We start from the raw sequence: 20,374 nt of genomic DNA on the forward strand, positions 1-20,374 counted from the left end.
TTTCATTGTGCAGTTTGGAAACAGTCTTTTTGTAGAATCTGCAAAGGGATGTTTGTGAGCAGTTTGAGGCCTATGGTGAAAAAGGAAATACCTTCACATAAAAACCAGACAGAAGCTTTTTGAGAAACTTCTTTGTGAAGTTTGCATTCATCTCCCAGAGTTGAATCTTCCTTTTCATTGAGCTGTTTAGAAACAGTCTTTTTGCACAATCTGTAAAGGGATATTTCTGAGTGGTTTGAGGCCTATGGTGAGAAAGTAATGTCTTCACATAAAAATCAGACAGAAGCATTCCGGGAAACTTCTCTGTGATGTGTGCATTCATCCCACAGATTTGAAACTTTCATTTCATTCAGTAGTTCAGAAAGAGTCTTTTCATAGAATCTGCAAAGGGATATTTCTGAGCCCTTTGAGACCTATGATGAAATAGGAAATATCTTCACATAAAAACTAGACAGAAGATTTTTGAAAAACTTCTTTGTGATGCTTGCGAACCTTCTTTTTGATTGAGCAGTTTGGAAACAGTCCTTTTGTAGAATCTGCAAAGGGATATTTCTGAGCCCTTTGAGTCCTATAGTGAAAAAGAAAATGTCTTCATATAATAACTAGACAGAAGCATTCTGAGAAACTTCTTTGTGATGTGTGCTTTCATTTCACAGAGTTGAACGTTTCCTTTGATTGAGCAGTTTGGAAACCCTCTTTTTGTAGAATCGGTAAATGGATATTTGGAGCGCTTTGAGGCATAAGGTGAAAAAGGAAGTATCTGTACCTAAAAACTAGACAGAAACTTTCTGAGAAACTTCTTTGTGATGCATGCTTTCATCTCACAGATTTGAACATTTCTTTTCATTGAGCAGTTTGGGAACAAGTCATTGTATAGAATCTGCAAATGTATATTTGTGAGCGGTGTGATGCCTATGCTGAAAAAGTAAATATTCACGTAAAAACCAGACAGAAGCTTTTAGAGATAAATTTTTGTGATGTTTGCATTCATATCAAAGAGTTGAACCTTTCTGTTCATTGAAGAGTTTGGAAACATTCTTTTTGTGCAATCTGCAAAGGAATATTTCTGAGTGGTTTCAGGCCTGTGGTGAAAAAGAAATATCTTCACATAAAAACTAGACAGAAGCATTCTGAGAAACTTCTTTCTTATCTGTGCATTCACCTCACAGAGTTGATCCTTTCTTTTCATTGAGCAGTTTGGAAACAGTCTTCTTGTAGTATCTGCAAAGGGATATTTGTGATCCCCTTTAGGTCTATGGAGAAATAGGAAATATCTTCACATAAATACTAGAGAGAATCTTTCTGAGAAACTTCTTTGTGATGTGTGCTTTCATCCTACACAGTTGAACCTTTCTTTTGATTGATCACTTTGGAAACAGTCTTTTTGAAGTGTCTACAAATGGATATTTGGGGAGCTTTGAGGCCTAAGGTCAAAAAGGAAATATATTCATATAAAAACTAGTCAGAAGCATTTTGAGAAACTTCTTTGTGATGTGAGCTTTCATTTCAGAGAGTTGAATCTTTCTTTTGTTTGAGCAGTTTGGAAATAGTCTTTTTGTAAAATCTGCAAAGGGATATTTCTGAGCCATTTGAGGTCTATGGTGAAAACGAAATATCTGTACATAAAAAAGTAGACAGAAGCATTCTGAAAAACTTCTTTGTGATGTGTCCATTCATGTCACAGAGTTGAACCTTTCTTTTGATTGAGCAGTTTGGAAACAGTCGTTTTGTAGAATCTGCAAAGAGATATTTGTGAGCTCTTTATGGCCTGTGATGAAATATGAAATATCTCCACATGAAAACTAGACAGAATATTTCTGAGAAACTTCTTTGTGATGTGTGCTTTCTTCTCACAGTACTGAACCTTTCTTTTGATTGAGCAGTTTGGAAAGTCTTTTTGTAGAATCTGCCAATGGATATTTGGAGCTATTTGAGGCCAATGGTGAAAAAGGAAGAATCTTCACATAAAAACTAGAGAGAAGATTTCTGAGAAACTTCCTTGTGATGTGTCAATTCATGTCACAGAATTCAACCGTTCTTTCAATTGAGCAGTTTGGAAACAGTCTTTTGTAGAAGCTGCAAAGGGAAATTTCTTAGCCTTTTGTGGCTTATGGTGAAAAAGAAATATCTTCACATAAAAACTAGACAGAAGCTTTCTGAGAAACTCCTTTGTGATGTGCCCACTCATCTCACAGAGTTAAACCTTTCTTTTGATTTAGCAGTGTGGAACATGTATTAGAATCTGCAAATGGATATTTGTGAGCCCCTTATGGCCTATGTTGAAATATGAAATATCTTCACATAAAAACTAGATAGAAGCTTTCTGAGAAACTTCTTTGTGATGTGCACTTTCCTCTCACAGAGTTGAACCTTTCTTTTTATGGGGCGGTTTGGAAACAGTCTTTTTGTAGAATCTGCAAATGGATATTTGGAGCGTTTTGAGGCCTATAGTGGAAAAGGAAATATCTTCACATAAAAACTAGACAGTAGCTTTTTGAGAAAACTATTTGTGACATTTCCATTCATCTCTAATAGTTGACAATTTCTTTTCATTGAGCAGTTTGGAAACAGTCTTTTTGTACAAACTGCAAAGGGATATTTCAGAGTGGTTTGAGGCCAATGGTGAAAAATAAATATCTTCACATGAAAACTAGACAGAAGCATTTTGAGAAACTTCTTTGTGATGTGTGCATTCATCTCACAAATTTGAACGTTTCTTTTGATTTAGCAATTTGGAGAAAGTCTCTTGGAAGTATAAGCGGAGTTATATTTGTGAGCAGTTTAAGGCCTATTGTGCAAAAGGAAATACCTTCATATAAAAAGTAAACAGAAGCTTTCTGAGAAACTTCTTTGTGATGTGTGCTTTTGTCTCACAAAGTTTCACCTTTCTTTTGATTGAGAAGTTTGGAAACATTCTTTTTGTAGAATCTGCAAATGGATATTTGGAACAATTTGAGTCCTATAGTGAAAAAGGGAATATGTTCACATAAAAACTAGACAGAAGAATTCTGAGAAACTTCTTTGTGATGAGTCCATTCATCTCACAGAGTTGAAACTTTCTTTGATGGATCAGTTTGGAAACAGTCTTTTTGTAGTATCTGCAGAGGGATATTTTTGAGTGGTTTAAAGACTATAGTGAAAAAGGAAATATCTTCACAAAATAACTAGACAGAAGCATTTTGGGAAACTTCTTTGTGATGTGTGCATTCATCTCACAATGTTGAACGTTTCTTTTGATTTAGCAATTTGGAGAAAGTCTCTTGGAAATATGAGTGGAGTTATATTTGTGAGCAGTTTAAGGCCTATGGTGCCAAAGGAAATACCTTCATATAAAAAGTAGACAGAAGCTTTCTGAGAAACTTCTTTGTGATGTGTGCTTTTGTCTCACAGAGTTGCGCCTATCTTTTGATTGAGCAGTTTGGAAACATTCTTTTTGTAGGATCTGCAAATGGATATTTGGAGCAATTTGAGTCCTATGGTGAAAAAGGAAATATGTTCACATAAAAACTAGACAGAAGAATTCTGAGAAACTTCTTTGTGATGAGTCCATTCATCTCACAGAGTTGAAACTTTCTTTGATGGACCAGTTTGGAAATAGTCTTTTTGTAGTATCTGCAAAGAGATATTTTTGAGCAGTTTAAAGACTGTGGTGAAAAAGGAAATATCTTCACATAATAACTAGACAGAAGTATTCTGAGAAACTTCTTTGTGATGTGTGCATTCATCTCACAGAGTTGAACCTTTCTTTTGATTGAGCACTTTGGAAACAGTCTTTTTGTAGAAGCTTCAAAGGAATATTTGTGAGCCCTTTATGGCCTCAGGTGAAATGGAAATATCTTCACATACAAACTAGAGAAAAGCTGTCTGAGTAACTTCTTTGTTATGTGTGCTTTCATCTCAGAGAGTTAAAAATTTGTTTTGATTGATCAGTTTGGAAACAGTCATTTTGTAGAATCTGCAAATGGATATTTGGATCACTTTGAGGCCTATGTTGAGAAAGGAAATATCTTCACATAAAAACAAGACAGAATATTTCTGAGAAACTTCTTTGTTATATGTGCATTCATCTCACAGGGTTGAACCTTTCTTTTGATTGAGCAGTTTGGAAACAGTCTTTTTGTAGAATCTACAAAGGGATATTTCTGAACGGTTTTATGCCTATGGTGAAAAAGAAATATCTTCACATAAAAACTAGACAGAAGCATTATGAGAAATTAATTTATTATTTGTGCATTCGTCTCACAGGGTTGAAACTTTCTTTTCATGGAGCAGTTTGAAAACTGTCTTTTTGTAGAGTCTGCAAAGGGATATTTGTGAGCCTTCTGAGGCTTATATTGAAATAGAAAATATCTTCACAAAATAAGTAGACAGAAGCATTATGGGAAACTTCTTTGTGATGTGTGCTTTCATCTCTCAGATTTGAATCTCTCTTTTCATTGAACAGTGTGGAAACTCTCTTTTTGTAGATTCTGCAAAAGGATATTTGGAGGGCTTTGAGGCCTATGGTGAAAAAGGAAATATTTTCACTTAAAAACTAAACAGAAGCTTTCTGAAAAACTTCTTTGTGATGTGCATATTCATGTCACAGAGTTGAACCTTTCTTTTCATTGAGCAGTTTGGAAACCATCTTTTCGTACAATCTGCAAAGGGATATTTCTGAGTGGTTTGAGGTCTATGGTGAAAAATAAATATCTTAGCATAAAAACTACACAGAGGCATTCTGAGAAACTTCTTTTTCATGTGTGCATTCATCTCCCAGAGTTGAACATTTCTTTTCATTGAGAAGTTCAGAAACAGTCTTTCTGTAGAATCTGCAAAAGGATATATGTGAGCCCAATGAGGGCCATGGTGAAATAGGAAATATCTTCACAGAAAAACTAGACAGAAGCATTCTGAGAAACTTCTTTGTGATGTTTGCATTCATCTCACAGAGTTGAACCTTTCTTTTGATTGATCCGTTTGGAAACAGTCTTTTTGAAGAATCTGCAAATGGATATTTGGAGCGCTTTGTGGCTTGTGGTGAAAAACTAAATATCTTCACATAAAATCTAGTGAGCAACTTTCTGAAGAACGTCTTTGTGATGTGTGCTTTTATCCCACAGAGTTGAACTTTCTTTTCATTGAGCAGTTTGGAAGCAGTCTTTTTGTATTATATGCAGAGGGATAATTGGGAGCGGTTTAAGGCCTATGGTGAAAAAGTGAATATCTTCACATAAAAACTAGACAGAAGCATTCTGAGAAAGTTCTTTGTGATGTGTACATTCATCACACAGAGTTGAAAATTTCTTTTGATTGAGAAGTTTGGAAACAGTCTTTATGTCCAATCTGCAAAGGGATATTTCTTAGACGTTTGAGGCCTATGGTGAAAAAGAAATATCTTCACATAAAAAGTAGACAGAAGCTTTCTGAGAAACTGCTTTGTGATGCATCCATTAATCTCATACAGTTGAAATTTTCTTTTGATGGAGCAGTTTGGAAAGAGTCTTTTTGTAGATTCTGTAAAGGGATATTTTTTATCCCTTTATGGCCTAAGGTGAAATAGGAAATATCTTCCCATGAAAACTAGACAGAAGCTTTCTGAGAAACTTATTTGTGATGTGTGATTTCCCCTCACAGAGTTGAAACTTTCCTTTGTTAGAGCAGTTTGGAAAGAGGCCTTTTGTAAGATCTGCAAAGAGATATTTTTGAGCCCACTGAAGCGTATGGTGAAAAAGGAAATATCTTCACATTAAAACTAGAAAGAAACCATCTGAGAAACTTGTTTGTGATGTGTACTTTCATTTCACATGTTGAACGTTTCCTTTGATTGAGCAGTTTGGAGAGAGTCTCTTTGGACAATCTGCAAAGACATATTTCTAAGCCCATTGAGGCCTATGTTGAAATATGAAATATCTTCACATAAAAACTAGACAGAAGCATTCTGAGAAACTACTTTGTGATGTTTGCATTCATCTCACAGAGTTTAATCTTTCTTTTGATTGAGCAGTTTGGAAACACTCTTTTTGTAGAATCTGCAAATGGATATTTGGAGTGCTTTGAGGTCTATGGTGAAAAAGGAAATATCTTCACATAAAAACTAAACAGAAGCGTTCTGAGAAACGTCTTTGTGATGTGTGCATTCATCTCAGTGCTGAACCTTTGTTTTGACTGAGCAGTTTGGAAACTGTCTTTTTGTACAATCTGCAACGGGATATTTCTGAGTGGTTTGAGGCCTACTTTGAAAAAGAAATGTCTTCACATAATAACTAAACAGATGAACTTTGAGAAACTTCTTTGTGATGTGTCCATTCCTTGCACAGAGTTGAAACTTTCTTTTCATTGATCAGTTTGGAAACCATCTTACTGTAGAATCTGCAAAGGGATATTTGTCAGCCCTTTGAGGCCTAAGGTGAAATAGGAAACATCTTCACTTAAAAACTAGACAGAACATTCTGAGAAAATTCCTTATGATGTTTGCTTTCTTGTCACAGAATAGAAGCTTTCTTTTTATTGAGCAGATTGGAAACAGTCTTTTTGTAGTATCTGCAGTGGGATATATCTGAGCATTTTGAGGCCTATGGAGATAAAGAAATATCTTCACATAAAAAATAGACAGAAGCATTCTGAGAAACTTATTTCTGACGTGTGTATTAATCTCACAGAGTAGAACCTTATGAATGCACAATTCAGAAACAGTCTTTTTGTACTATCTGCAGAGGGATATTTGTGTGCAGTTTGCAGCCTATGGTGAAAAAGTAAATATCTTCACAGAAAACTAGACAGAAGCATTCTGAAAAACTTCCTTATGACGTGTGCTTTCTTCTCACAGAGTAGAAGCTTTCTTTTGATTGATCAGTTTGTAAGCAGTCTTTTTGTAGAATGTGCAAAGGGATATTTTTGAGCCCTTTGAGGCCTATGGTGAAATAGGAAGCATCCTCATATGAAAACTAGACAGAAACTTTTTGAGAAGCTTCTTTGTGATTTTTTCCATTCATGTGATAGAGTTGAAACTTACTATTCATAAAGCAGTTTGGAAACGGTATTTTTGTGGAATCTGCAAAGGGATAGTTTTGAGCCCTTTGAGGACTATGGTGAAATAGGGAATATCTTCACATAAAAACTATACAGAAGCATTCCGAGAAAGTTTTCTGTGATGTGTGCATTTATCCCAAAGAGCTTAACCTTTCTTTTGATTGAGCAATTGGAAACAGTATTTTTTTGGCATCTGCAAAGGGATATTTCTGAGCCCTTTGAGGCCTACAGTGGAATAGGAAATATCTTCACATAAAAACTAGACAGAAGTTTTATGCGAAACAACTTTGGGATGTGTGCTTTCATCTCACAGAGTTGAACTTTTCTTTTGATTGAGCAGTTGGGAAACAGTCTGTTTGTAGAATCTGCAAAGGGATATTTTTTTTCTTATTTTTTATTTATTTTTATATTTATTTTTATTTTATTATTATTATAATTTAAGTTTTAGGGTCCATGCGCACAATGTGCAGGTTAGCTACGTATGTATACATGTGCCATGCTGAGGTGTTGCACTCATTAACTTGTCATTTAGCATTAGATATATCTCCTAATGCTATCCCTCTTCCCTCCCCACATCCCACAGCAGTCCCCAGAGTGTGATGTTCCCCTTCCTGTGTCCACGTGTACTCACTTTTCAATTCCCACCTATGAGTGAGAATATGCAGTGTTTGGTTTTTTGTTCTTGCGATAGTTTACTGAGAAAGATGATTTCCAATTTCATCCATGTCCCTACAAAGACATGAACTCATCATTTTTTATGGCTGCATAGCTTCAAGGAGAATAAAATACCTAGGAATCCAACTTACAAGGGATGTGAAGGACCTCTTCAAGGAGAAATACAAACCACTGCTCAATGACATAAAAAAGGATACAAAGAAATGTAAGAACATTCCTTGCTTATGGGTAGGAAGAATCAATATCATGAAAATGGCCATACTGCCCAAGGTAATTTATAGATTCAACGCCATCCCCATCAAGCTACCAATGACTTTCTTCACAGAATTTTAAAGGGATATTTGAGAGTGCTTTGAGGCCTATGGTGAAACAGGAAATATCTTCATATAAAAACTAGACAGAGGCTTTCTGAGAAACTCCTTTGTGGTGTGTTCTTTCATTTCAGGAGTTGAACCATTCTTTGGATTGAGCAGTTTGGAAACAGTCTCTTCGTATAATCTGCAAATGGATATTTCGTGGGCTTTGAGGCCTATGGTGAAAAAGGAAATATCTTCACATGAAAACTAGACAGACGCTTTCTGAGAAACTTTTTTGTGATGTTTGCATTCACCTCACAGAGTTGAAACTTTCTTTTCATTGAGTAGTTAGGAAATAGTGTTTTTGTTCAATATGCAAAGGGATATTTCTGAGCGGTTTGAGCCCTATGGTGAAAAAGAAATATCTTCACATGAAACCTAGATAGAAGCATTCTGAGAAACGTATTTGTGATGTGTTCATTTATCTCACAGTGTTGAAACTTTCTTTAGACAGACGAGCTTGGAAAAAGTCTTTTTATAAAATCTGCAAAGGCATATTTGTGAGCACTTTGAGGCCTATGGTGAAATAGGAAATATCTTCACATAAAAACTAGACAGAAGCATTCTCATAAACTTCTTTGTGATGTGTGTGCTCATCTCATGGAGTTAAAACTTTCTTTTGACTGAGCAGTTTGGAAACAGTCTTTTTTTAGAATATGCATAGGGATATTTGTGAACCCATTGAGGCTTATGGTGAAATAGGAAATATCTTCACATAAAAACTAGATAGAAGCTTTCTGAGAAACTTATTTGGGATGTGTGCATTCCCCTCACAGAGTTGAAACTTTCTTTTGATTGACCAGTTGGGAAACTGTTTTTTGTAGAATCCAGAAAGGGATATTTGTGAGCCCTTTGAGGTTTATGGTGAAACAGGAAATATCTTCACATAAAAACTAGACAGAAGCTTTCTGAGAAACTTCTTTGTGATGTGTGCATTCATCTCACACAGTTGAACTTTCCTTTGATTTAGCAGTTTAGAAGCAGTATTTTTGTAGAATCTGCAAGTGGATATTTGCAGCTCTTTGAGGCCTATGGTGAAAAAGAAATATCTTCCCATAAAAATTAGACAAAAGATTTCTAAGAAAATTCTTTGTGATGTGTGCATTCATATCACGGAGTTGAACATTTGTTTTGATTTTGAGCAGTTTGGAAACAGTCTATTCATAGAATATGCAAATGGATATTTGTAGCACTTTGAAGGAAGTGGTGAAAAAATTCCTCTCACAGGGTTTAACCTTTCTTTTGATTGAGCAGTTTTGAAACAGTCTTTTTGTAGAATCTGCAAGGAGTAATTCTGAGCACTTTGAGGCCTATTCTGAAAAAGGAAATATATACACATAAAATTAGACAGAAGCTTTCTAAGAAATTTTTGTGATGTGGGCTTTCATATCACAGAGTTGAGCCTTTCTTTTGATTGAGTACTTTGGAAACAATCTTTTTGTGGAATCTGCAAATGGATATTTGGAAGGATTTGAGGCCTATGGAGAAAAAGGAAATATCTTCACATAAAAACAAGACAGAAACATTCTGAGAAACTTATAGGGATGTGTGCTTTCATCTCACACAGTTGAAGGTTTCTTTTCGTTGAGCAGTTTGCAAACAGTCTTTTTGTAGAATCTGCAAAGGAATATTTGTGAGCAGTTTGAGGCCTATGGTGAAAAAGGTAATATCTTCACATAAAAACTAGACCAAGGCATTCTGAGAAACTTCTTTGTAATGTTTTCACTCACGTCACGGAATTGAAGTTTCTTTTCATTGAGCAGTTTGGAAACAGTCTGTTTGTGCGATCTGCAAAGGGATATTTCTGAGTGGTTTGAAGCCTATGCTGAAAAAGAAATATCTTCACATAAAAAGCAGACAGAAGCATTCTGAGAGTCTCCTTTGTGATGTGTGCATTCATCTTACAGATTTAAACATTTCTTTTGATTGAGGAGTTTGGAAAATGTCTTTTTGTATAATCTGCAAAGGGATGTTTGTGAGCCATTTGAGGCCTATGGTGAAAAAGGAACTATCTTCACATAAAAACTACACACATATTTCTGAGAAACTTCTTTGTAATGTGCACTTTCATCTTATAGAGTTGAACCTTCCTTTTGATTGAGCAGTTTGGAAAAAGTCTTTTAGTAGAATGTGCAATTGGATATTTGGAGCGCTTTGAGGCCTATGGTGAACAAGGAAATATCTTCACATAAAAACTAGACAGAATCTTTCTGAGAACCTTGTTTGTGATGTGTGCATTCATCACACAGAGCTGAATCTTTCCTTTGATTGAGCAGTTTGTAAACAGTCTTTTTAAAGATTCTGCCAAAGGATATTTGTGAGCCCTTTCAGGCTTATGGTGAAAAAGGAAATATCCACTAATAAAATCTGGACAGAATCTTTCTGTGACACTTCTTTGTGATGAGCACATTCAACTCACAGAGTTGAACCATTATTTTCATTGAGCAGCTTGGAAACAGTCTTTTTGTAGAATCTTCAAAGGGATATTTTAAGTGATTTATGGCTTAAAGTGAAAAAGGGAATATCAACAAATAAAATCTAGACAGAAGCTTACTGAGACACTTTTTTTGTGATGTGAGCATTCATCTCACAGAGTTGAAACTTTCTTTTGATTGAGGAGTTTGTAAATTGTCTTTCTGTAGAATCTGCAAGGGGATATTTTTAAGCAGCTTATGGCTTATGGTGAAAAAGGAAATATCCACAAATAAAATCTAGACAGAAGATTTCTGAGACACTTATTTTTTTGATGTGAGCATTCATATCACAGTGTTGAAACTTTCTTTTGATTGAGCAGTTTGTAAAGTGTCTTTTTGGAAAATCTGCAAAGGGATATTTGTGAGCAGTTTGAGGCCTAAGGTGAGAAAGTAAATATATTCAGGTAAAAACTAGACAGAATCTTTCTGAGAAACTTCTTTGTGATGTCAGCATGCATCTCACAGTTTGGAACTGATCTTTTGATTGAGCAGTTAGGAAACAGTCTTTTTGTAAAATCTGCAAAGGGACATTTGTGAAGGCTTTGAGGCTAATGGTGAAAAAGGAAATACATTCACATAAAAACTAGACAGAAGATTTCCGAGAAACCTCTATTTGATGTGTGCATTCATCTCAAGAGTTGAACCTTTCTTTTAATTGAGCTGTTTGGAAAGAGTCTTTTGTAGATCTATAAATGGATATTTGTGAGCGGTTTGAGCCCTATGGTGAGAAGGGAAATGTCTACAAATACATACTAGAAAGAATCTTCCTGAGAAACTTCTTTGTGATGTCTGCATTCATCTCACGGAGTTGAACCTTTCTTTTGATTGAGCAGTTTGGAAACAGTCTTTTTGTAGAATCTTCAAAATGATATTTGTGAACGATTTGAGGCTTATGTTGAAAAAGGAAATATATTCACATAAAAAATAGACAGAACCTTTCTGAGAAGCTTTTTTGTGATGTGTGCATTCATCTCACAGATTTAAACATTGCTGTTGATTGAGCAGTTTGGAAACGGTCTTTTTGTAGATTCTGCAAGGGGATATTTGTGAGCAGTTTGAGGCTTATGGTGAAAAAGGAAATATCTACAAATAAAATCTACACAGAAACTTTCTGAGAAACTTCTTTGTCATGTGTGCATTCATTTCACAGAGTTGAACTTTTCTTTTGATTGAGCAGTTTGGAAACCATCTTTTTGGAGCATCTCCAAAGAGATATTTGAGAGTGTCTTAAGGCATATGGTGAGAAAGTAAATATATTCACATAAAAACTAGACAGAATATTTCTGAGAAACTTCTTTGTGATGTGTGCCTTCATGTCACAGAGTTGAACCATTCTCTTGATTGAGCAGTTTGGAAATAGTCTTTTCGTAGAATCTGCAAAGGGATATTTGTGAGTGATAGGAGGCCTATGGTGACAAACGAAATATCTTCACATAAAAACCAGACAGAAGATTTCTGAGAAACCTCTTTGTGATGTGTGCATTCATCTCTCAGAGTTGAACCTTTCTTTTCATTGAGCAGTTTGGAAACACACTTTTTGTAGAATCTGAAAACTGATATTTCTGAAGGCTTTGAAGCTTATGGTGAAAAAGGAAATATCATCCCATAACAACTAGATAGAAGCTTTCTGAGAAACTTCTTTGTGATGTGTGCATTTGCCTCACAGATATGAACCTGCCTTTTGATTGAGAAGTTTGGAAACCGTCTTCTTGTAGAATCTGCAAAGAGACATTTGAGAGAGCTTTGAGGTCTATGGTGAAAAAGGAAATATCTTCACATAAAAACTAGATAGAAGCTTTCTGAGAAACTTTTTTGTGATGTGTGCATTTGTCTCACAGAGTTGAACCTTTCTTTTGATTGAGAAGTTTTGAATCAATCTTTTTGTGGGATCTGCAAAGGGATATTTGTGATCCATTTTTGGCCTACAGTGAAAAAGGAAATGTCTTCACATAAAAACTAGACAAAACTATTCTAAGAAACTTCTTTGTAAAGTGTACATTCATCTCACAGAGTGGAACCTTTCTTCTGATTGAGCAGTTTGGAAGCAGGCTTTTTGAATAATCTGCAGAGGTATATATGAAGGAGGTTTGACATCTATGGTGAAAAATGAAATGTCTTCACATAAAAACTAGACAGAATCTTTCTGAGAATCTTCTTTGTGATGTGTGCGTTCATCACACAGAGTTGAAACTTTCTTTTGATGGAGAAGTTTGTAAACAGTCTTTTTGTAGATACTGCCAAAGGATTTTTGTGAGCCCTTTCAGGCTTATTGTGAAAAAGGAAATATCCACTAATAAAATCTGGACAGAATCTTTCTGTAAAATGTCTTTGTGATGGGTGCTTTCATCTCATGGGTTTGAACCTTTCTTTTGATTGAGCATTTTGGTAGAATTTTGGTAGTCTTTTGGTAGTCTTTTGGTAGAATCTGCAAAGTGATATTTCTGGGCGCTTTGAGGCATATGGTGAAAAAGGAAATATATGCACATGAAAACTAAACAGAATCTTTCTGAGAAACTTCTTTGGTGTGTATGCATTCATCTCACGGATTTGAAGCTTCCTTTTGATTCAGAATTTTGGGAGCAGTCTTTTTATAGAATCTGCATAGGGATATTTGTGAAAATTTTGGGGCATATGGTGAAAAAGGTAATGTATTCACAAAAAAACTATAGAGAAGCATTCTGAGAAACTTCTTTGTGATGTGTGCATTCATCTCACAGAGTTGAACCTGTCTTTTGATTGAGCTGTTTGGAAACGTCTCTTTGGAGAATCTGCAAAAATATATTTGTGTGCAGTTTGAGGCCTAAGGTGAAAAAGGAAATATCCACAAATAAAAGCTAGAAAGAAGCTTTCTGTGAAACTTCTTTGTGCTGTGTGCATTCATCTCACAGGGTTGAACATTTGTTTTGATTGAGCAGTTTGGGAGCTTTTTGTATAATCTGCAAAGTTGTATTTGTGAACAATTTGAGGTTTATGGTGAAAAAAGAAACATCCTCACAAAAAAGCTAGACAGAAATTTTCTGAGAAACTTCTTTGTCATGTGTGCATTCATCTCACAGAGTTGAAGCTTCCTTTTGATTGATCCATTTGGAAGCATTCTTTTTGTAGAATCTGCATAGTGATATTTGTGAACCCTTTGAGGCCTATGGTGAAAAAGTAAAGGTCTTCATACAAAAACTAGACAGAAGCATTCTGAGAAACTTCGTCATGTTGTGTGCTTTCATCTCACCGAGTTGAACCTTTCTTTTCATTGAGCAGTTTGAAAACAGTCTTTATGTAGAATCTGCATAGGGACATTTGTGAGCGATTTGAGGCCTATGGTGAAAAAGGAAATATCTTCACATAAAAACTAGACAGAAGCATTCTGAGAAACTTCTTTGGGATGTGTGCATTCAGCTCACAGTGTTGAACCCCTCTTTAGATTGAGGAGGTTGGAAACAGTGTTTCTATAGAATCTGCAAAGGGATATCTGTGAGCCCTTTGAGGCCTATGGTGAAAAAGGAAATAGCCACAAATAATATCTAGACAGAAGCTCTCTGAGAAACTTCTTTGTGATGTGTGCATTCATCTCACAGAGTTGAATCTTCCTTTTGATTGAGGAGTTTGGAAACAGTCTTTTTGTAGAATCTGCATAGGGATATTTGTGAGCCCATTGAGGCCTATGTTGAAAAAGGAGTTATCTTCACATGAAAACTAGACAGAAGGTTTTTGAGAAACTTCTTTGTGATGTGTGTGTTCATCTCACAGAGTTGAAACTCTCTTTTGATTGAGTAGTTTGGAAACAGTCTTTTTTAGAAACTGCAAGGAATATTTGTGAGCAATTTGAAACCTATGGTGAAAAAGGAATTATCTACAAATAAAATCTAAACAGAAGCTTTCTGAGAAACTTCTTTGTGATGTGTGCATTCACCTCACATAGTTGACCTTTTGTTTTGATTGAGAAGTTTTTAAATAGTCTTTTTGTACAATCTGCAAAGAGATATCTGTGAATGCTTTCAGGCTTATGGTGGAAAAGGAAATATCTTCACCTGAACCTATTAAAAAGCTTTCTGAGAAACTTCCTTAGGATGTGTGCATTCATCTCACAGAGTTGAACATTTGCTTTGATTCACCAGTTCAAAAACCGTACTTTGTAGAATCTGTAAGGAGACATTTTTGAGCTCTTTGAGGCCTATAGTGTAAAAGGAAATATCTTTACATAAAAACTATACAGAAGCTTTCAAAGAAACTTCTCTGAGATGTGTGCATTCATCTCACAGAGTTGAACCTTTGTTTAGATTGAGCAGTTTGGGAAGAGTCTTTTTGTATAATCTGTAAAGGGATATTTGAAGGCGTTTTGAGGCATATGGTGAAAAAGGAAATACCTTCACATAAAAAGTAGACAGAAGCAATTTGAGAAACTTCCTTGTGATGTGTGCATTCATCTCACAGAGTTGAAACTTTCTTTTGACTTATCAGGTTGGAAATAGTATTTTTGTAGAATGTGCAGAGGGATATTTATGAGTGGTTTGAGGTCTGCAGTGAAAAAGGAAATATTTTCACATAAAACCTAGAGAGAAGCATTCTGAGAAACTTCTTCATGATGTGCACATTCGTCTCAGAGAGTTGAACCTTTCTTTTCATTGGGCAGTTTGGAAACCGTCTTTTTGTAGAATCTGCAAAGTGATATGTTTCAGTGGTTTGAGTCCTATGGTGAAAACGGAAATATCGAAAAATGAAACGTAGACAGCAGCTTTCTGAAAAACTTCTTTGTGATGCGTGCATTCGTCTCACAGGGTTGAAACTTTCTTTTGATTGAGCAGTTTGGAAACAGTCTTTTCACAGAACCTGCAAAGTGATATTTGTGAAGGCTTTGAGGCTTATGGTGAAAAAGGAAATATCTTCACATAAAAACTAGACTCATGTTTTCTGGGAAACTTCTTTGTGATGGGTGTATGCATCTCAAAGAGTTGAATCTTTCTTTTGATTGAGCAGTTTGGAAACAGTCTTTTTGGAGAATCTGCAAAGGGATGTTTTTGAGTGGTTTGAGGCATGTGGTGAAAAAGGAAATATCTTCATATAAAAACTAGACAGAAGTATTCTGAGCAACCACTTTGTGATGTGTGCATTCATCTCACAGAGTTGAATTTTCTTTCATTGAGTAGTTTGGAAGCAGTCTTTTTGTAGAATATGCAAAGGGATATTTGTGAGCTTTTTGAGGCCTGTTGTGAAAAAGGAAATATCCACAAATAAAATCTAGACAGAAGACTTCTGAGAAAATTCTTTGTGATGTGTGCATTCATCACACAGAGTTGAACTTTTCTTTTGATTGAGCAGTTTGGAAACAGTCCTTTGGTAGAATCTACAAAGGGTTATTTATGAGCAGTTTGAGGCCTATGGTGAAAAAAGGAGTATCGACAAACAAGAACTAGAAAGAAACTTTCTGAGAAACTTCTCTGTGATGTGTGCATTCATCTCACAGAGTAGAAGGCTTTATTTGATTGAGCAGTTTGGAAACAATCTTTTTGTAGAATCTGCAAAGGGACGTATGTAGGTGATTTCAGGTCTATGGTGAAAATGGAAATATCTTCACATAAAAACGAGACAGAAGCTTTCTGAGAAAATTCTTTGTGATGTGCTCATTCATTTCACAGATTTGAAGTGTTCTTTTCATTGACCAGTTTGGATAGAGTCTTTTTGTAGAACCTGCTTTGTGATATTTGTGAGCTCTTTGAAGCCTATGGTGAAAAAAGAAATATCTTCACACAAAAACTAGACAGAAGCTTTCTGAGATACTTCGTTGTGATGTGTGCATTCATCCAGAAGAGTTGAAACTGTCTTTGGATTGAGCAGTTTTGAAACAGTCCTTTTGTAGAATGTACAAAGGGATATTTGGGATCCCTTTTTGGCCTATGGTGAAAAAGGAAATGTCTACACATAAAAACTAGACAGAAGCATTCTATGAAACTTCTTTTTGATGTGTGCTTTCTTCTCACAGCTTTGAACCTTTCTTTAGATAGAGCAGGTTGGAAAATGTTTTTGTAGAATCTGCAAAGTGATAATTTGAATGCTTTGAGACTTATGGTGAAAAACGAAATACCTTCAAATAAAAACTGGACAGAAGCTTTCTGAGAAACTTCTTTGTGATGTGTGCATTCATCTCAAAGAGTTGAAGCTTTGTTTTGGTTGGGCAGTTTGGGAACAGTCTTTTTGTAAATTCTGTAAAGGGACACTTGTGAGCACTTTGAGGCCTATATTGAAAAAGGAAACATCGTCAAATAAAAACTGGACAGAAGCTTTCTGAGAAACTTCTTTGTGATGTGTGCATTCATCTTGCAGAGTGGAAACTTTCTTTGAGCCATTTAGAAACAGTCTTTTTGTAGAATCTGCAAAGGGATATATATAGGCAGTTTGAGGTCTATGGTGAAAAGGGAAACATCTTCACATAAAAACTAACTGCTCAATGGGTGGAAACTTTTACTTCTGTGTGATGAATGCACAAGTCAGAAAGGAGTTACTCAGAAAATTTCTTTATACTTTTTATGTGAAGATATTTCCTTTTTCACCATATGCCTCAACGTGCTCCCAGATATCCCTTTGCAAATTCTATGAAAAGAATGTTTCCAAACTGCTCAATAAACAGAGTGGTTCAACACTGTGAGACGAATGTGCACATCACAAAGAAGTTTCTCAGAAATCCTCCTTCTCGTTTTTATGTGAAGATATTCCCTTTTTGAACATAGTCCTCAATGGGCTCCCAAATATACCTTTGCAGAATCTACAAAAAGACTTTCCAAACTGCTCAATCAAAAGAAAGTTTCAACGTTGTTAGATGAATGCACACATCAGAAAGTAGTTTCTCAGCAAGCTTCTCACTAGTTTTTATGTGAAGATAGTCCCTTTTTCAATGTGGGCCTCAAAGCACTCAAAAATATCCCTTTGTAGATTCTAGAATAACAGAGTTTACAAACTGCTCAATGAAAAGAAATATTTACCTCTGTGAGATGAATACACATATCTTAAAGCAGCTTCTCAGAATGCTTCTTTCTAGTTTTTATGTGAAGATATTTCTTTTTTCACCATAGGCCTCAATGTGCTCCTAAATATCCCTTTGCAGTTTGTACCAAAAGGACTGTTTTCAAACTGCTAAATCTGAAGAATGTTTCAACTCTATGAGATGAATGCACACATCATGAAGATGTTTCTCAGAAACTTTCTTTATAGTTTTTCTGTGAAGATATTTCCTTTTTCACCATAGGCCTCACCTCAAAGCCCTCACAAATGTCCCTTTGCAGATTCTACAAAAAGACTGTTTCCAAACCGCTCAATACAAATAATTATTGAACACGGTGAGATGAGTGCACACATCTCAAAGAAGTTTCTCAGAAATCTTCAGTCTAGTTTTTATGTGAATATATTTCCTTTTTCACCATAGGCCTCAAAGCGCTCCAAATATCCATTTGCAGATTCTACAAAAAGACTGTTTCCAAACTGCCCAACCAAAACAAAGGTTTAACTCTGTGTGATGAATGCATACATCACAAGGAAGTTTCTCAGAATGCTTCTGTCTAGATTTTAAGTGAAGATACTTGCTTTTTCACCCCTGGTCTCAAAGTGCTCACAAATATCCCTTTACAGATTCTACAAAAATACTTTTACCAAATTGCTTAATCAAAAGAAAGGTTCAACTCTGTGAGATGTATGCACACCACAAAGAGGTTTCTCAGAAAGCTTCTCTCTAGTTTTTATGTGAAGATATTTCCTTTTTCACCATAGGCCTCAAAAGGTTCACAAATATCCCTTTGCAGATTCTACAAAAAGACTCTTCACACACTGCTCAATCAAAAGAATGTTTCCACTCTGTGAGATGAATGCTCACATCCCCAGAATGTTTCTCAGAAAACTTCTGTGTAGTTTTTATGTGAAGATATTTCCTTTTTCACCATATGCTTCAAAGGGCTCATAAATATCACTTTGGAGATTTTACAAGAAAAGAGTTTCAAATCTTCTCAATGAAAAGAAACAGAAACATCTGGGAGATGAGTGCACATATCACAAAGCAGTTTCTCAGAAACATTCTGTCTAGTTTTCATGTGAAGGTATTTCCTTTTTCACCACTGGATGCAAAGTGCTCAAAATTGTTCCTTTTCAGATTCTACAAAAAGTCTGTTTCCATACTGCTCATCAAAAGAAAGTTTTAACTCTGTGAGATGAATGCACATGTCAAAAAGAAGTTTCTCAGAAAGCTTCTATTAAGTTTTTATGTGAATGTTTCCTTTTTAACCATAGGCCTCAATGCCCTCACAAATATCTCTTTGCAGATGCTGCAAAAAGACGGTTTCCAAACTGCTCAATAAAAATAATTATTGAACTTTGTGAGATGAATGCACACACCTCAAAGAAGTTTCTCAGAAACCTTCAGTCTAGTTTTTATGTGAATATATTTCCTTTTTCACCATAGGCCTCAAAGTGCTCCAAATAGCCTTTTGCAGGTTCTACAAAAAGACTGTTTCCAAATGGCTCAAAGAAAAGAAAGTTTCAAATCTGTGAGATGAATGCACACATCACTAAGTAGTTTTGCAGGAGGCTTCTGTCTAATTTTTATATGAAGACATTTCCTTTTTCACCATAGGCCTCCATCTGCTCACAAATATCCCTTAGCAGATTTTACAAGAACAGAATTTCCAGACTGATCAAAGAAAACAAATGTTTTCCTCTGTGAGATGAATGCACACATCACAAAATTCTTTCTCAAAAACCTTCTTTATACTTTTTATGTGATGATATTTCTTTTTTCTCCCTAGGACTCAAAGCGCTCAAAAATATCCCTTTGCAGATTCTACAAAAAGATTTTTTACAAACTGCTCAATCAAAAAAACATTTCAACTCCATGAGATGAATGCATACATCACAAAGAATTTTATCAGAAACCTTCTTTATAGTTTTTATGTGAAGGTATTTCCTTTTTCACCATAAGCCTCAAAGTGCTCAGCAATATCCCTTTGCAGATTCTGCAAAAAGACGTCTTCCCAACTGCTCAACCAAATAAATGTTTGAACTCTGTGAGATGGATGCACACATCACAAAGAGGTTTCTCAGAAATCTTCTGTCCATTGTTTATGTGAAGATATTTCCTTTTTCACCATAGCACTCAAAGTCCTGAAAAATATCCCTTGCAGATTCTACAAAAAGGCAGTTTCCAGACTGCTCAATCAAAATAATGGTTGAACTCTGTGAGATGATTGCACACATCACAAAGAAGCCACTAAGAAAGCTTCTGTCTAGTTTTTATGTGAAGATATTTTCTTTTTCACCATAAGCCTCCAAGCACTCACAAATATCCCTTTGCAGATTCTACAAGAACAGAGTTTCCAGACTAATCAGAGAAAATAAACATTTACCTCTGTGAGATCAATGCACACATCACAAAGCTGTTTCTAAGAAACCTTCTTTATACCTTTTATATGAATACATTTCCTTTTTTACCATTGGCCTCAAAATGCCCATAAATATCCCTTTGCAGATTCCACAAAGAGATAGTTTCCATACTGCTCAATCAAAAGTAAGTTTCATTTTTGTGAGATGAATTCCCACATCACAAAGACGTTTCTCAGAAAGCCTCTCTCTAATTTTTATGTGAAGATATTTCTTTTTTCACGATAGGCCTCAAAGGACTCATAAGTATCCCTTTGCAGACTCTACAAGAACAGTTTCCAGACTGACCAGAGAAAAGAAAAGTTTACCTCTGTGAGATGAATACTTACATCACAAAGCTGTTTCTGAGAAACCTTGTTTATACTTTTTATGTGAATATGTTTCCTTTTTCACCATAGGCCTCAAAGCACTCATAAATATCCCTTTGCAGATTCTACAAAAAGACTA

Source organism: Pongo pygmaeus, chromosome 12, assembly GCF_028885625.2.
Source record: "Pongo pygmaeus isolate AG05252 chromosome 12, NHGRI_mPonPyg2-v2.0_pri, whole genome shotgun sequence".
NCBI classification, from domain to species: domain Eukaryota; kingdom Metazoa; phylum Chordata; class Mammalia; order Primates; family Hominidae; genus Pongo; species Pongo pygmaeus.